General features: G+C 36.8%; 1 protein-coding gene across 5 annotated transcripts in view; it reads right to left on the minus strand.

Annotated features, from left to right (window-relative positions):
* The window catches only part of Atac1 (Ada2a-containing complex component 1), a 19,673-nt gene that overhangs the window by 1,587 nt on the left and 15,586 nt on the right, over positions 1-2,500 (minus strand). The gene's annotated exons all lie outside the window — the stretch shown is intronic.

The raw sequence follows: 2,500 nt of genomic DNA on the forward strand, positions 1-2,500 counted from the left end.
ATTCCATTTTGGCTATTTTTTGCAGGTTTATCTTAATGTTTGGTGCAGAACATTTAGGATGGCGTAGTATACTAATTTCTGCTCATTTTCTATTTTGATAGGTTCCAATGCATTACCTACAAATTGGTGAATTTGCATGGCATAAAAATTTCAAGTGAAAAGTCTGAAAAAAAATTAAAAAAGTGATTTACTTCAAGGTAAGTAAAAAGTTTACTGTAAACCATAAGTCGTACTATATGATCTTTTCAATCCATGGTGCAAATATGAAGTCATTTGAGAAGGAAGCAGTCATTTTTATAAGGTAAGCAAGATCATGTGTCTACACCGTTATACAGGCAAATGATTAAATCCTGTTGCTGAAGGCTGTAAATGTCACTTCAAATTTCTTTAAACTAGCTGTCCAAATTGGTTGATAAGTGTGTGGTATTGTTGTTTATGATATTTTCAATGCTAAAATTTGTAATTTGGTAAAAAATACTGTTTTGTAACCTCAATGATTGTGGATTTTCACAAAGTCGGCCATATGATCATATAGAGGCATCTGATTGGACCAATTAATGGCATTTATTTGTAAACATTGACTACACATGCATGTGCACATGGTGAAAAAAATTTCAGATAAGTTCCTTCCTCAGCTTATTTAATGGCATGTTATGTCCAGAAATAATTTCATGATGCCTGCTGTTTTTTATTTGCTTTGTTTTTTACCTGACTTCATGCCTTTGTTTCTTTGTCCTCATTCTTAAAAGGTCTTTTTTATTTCCTTTTCTTCCCAGTTCCAAGTATGAGGAAGAAAAAGAGGACAAGTAATGAAAATCATATTTTGATTTACTGGTACGTAATGTTCTTATAATTGTACGCAAATTCTCTTTAAGCAAATTACGAGCCATTATATCCAATACTTCAAGATTTATGCACTTCCCAATGCAGCTAGTCGACCTAGTCGAATTGAGTGTATATTAACAATTAACATATTAATTAGTTTAATTAAATTTTAATATGTTATTTTCCTATCCAGATGGAAGCATTATATAGTTCTCTTTCTAAGCTTTCTATTTATGCCTTGTCTTTAAAAATTGGACAAGAAATAAAAAAGTTATAACTGTTTTTCCAGACACAAATTTTCAAACCCTTTGGAAATTATCACAATTTTCTACTGTTTTCCCATTAAGATTCAAGTATTCAAAAAGGCTTGTTTTTTCGACTTTCCAATAGCCATAACATTCTTAATCTCTGGCCTACGAGGATGATATTGGTACCAGAGTCTAGGGTTTTTCAACAACTTTCCTATGATACCAATACTTTAACATTTTATTCACTTTGATTTTTTGTGTCACATACCTATGCAATGAGTTGGGCGAAGATGAAGAGGGGAAGATACCTGGGAAGTAGTGATTGGAATGTCTGGAAGAGTGGTGGAGACTGGGGTGCCTGGATTTAGAATGGCAAAAGAATTTGACTGGGATAAGGATACTGGGGGACATATAGAAACATCTTGGGAGGAAAGGGCAGGGGTAGAGCAAAGGACAATATTGGAGAAGGAAGTATAAGAAAAGCCTTAATGACATGCTTCCTGGCTGAGAATTGCCATTTCAGACTCAAAATTGTAGGTAGGGCAGTCCCTATGACATACGTTATGGGAGTCACCAATATTGGCCAACATGCATAACTTTGCACAGTCGTTTCATTGATTATGAGCAGGCTGGGCAAATAGAAGGCATTGGGCTGTGGAATGGCAGTATTTAGCAGGATGAACTAGACGCCAACAATTCTTACATTGTCTGGGGGAGGTTAATATGGTCAGACAGGGTGGGACTCTCCACCAATCTAAGCAGTAAAGGGAAGGTCATGTTTATGGAATGTAGTCTTGGCAATATTTGTGGGAGACTTACCCTAGGGGGCATAGTGTAGCAATGTATTCATACTAAATCAAAGTCCATGAAGCACAATCTGACTAATCCTCAATGTACATGGGGTTGTTTGTTAAAAAGATGGGGATAGTTCCAGTGCAAGTATTGAGGGAGAGATGAAGTTGGGCAGGAATGGGTTTGCCAGTGAAGTCAGTTAGGAAAGATTATGCTGTAGCCTGGGATTCTGATGCAAATGTGCCAAGACAGATGGCTGCGAAAGGAGATTTTGGCGACTTGTTTTTTTGGCATTACTGGAAGAGGAGTGTTTTGCAGAGTAAGGGCCTGTGGGGGAGATTATAAAAAATCAATCCCATTTCGCTGGGCTAAACAGAGTATTCAAGATGTTTGTAGAGATGGTGGTAGGAGAAGGATGGGAATGTGTAGAAGAGGGAGTAGTGTTGAGTGAGATAGAGGTGGGCAATAAGGTTTCAGAGTAATAATAAGGGAGGATGGAGTAGTTAATGAATAAAGTTGTGGGGGTGAATATAAAGTTGAATATGTTGGAAGAGGATGAATGTTTCTTGGAGATTGAGTATTGACCTGGATGGATGATTTGGACTGGAATGATGTATGCATTGAGGAGGGGGTAG

Source organism: Penaeus vannamei, chromosome 6, assembly GCF_042767895.1.
Source record: "Penaeus vannamei isolate JL-2024 chromosome 6, ASM4276789v1, whole genome shotgun sequence".
NCBI lineage: Eukaryota > Metazoa > Arthropoda > Malacostraca > Decapoda > Penaeidae > Penaeus > Penaeus vannamei.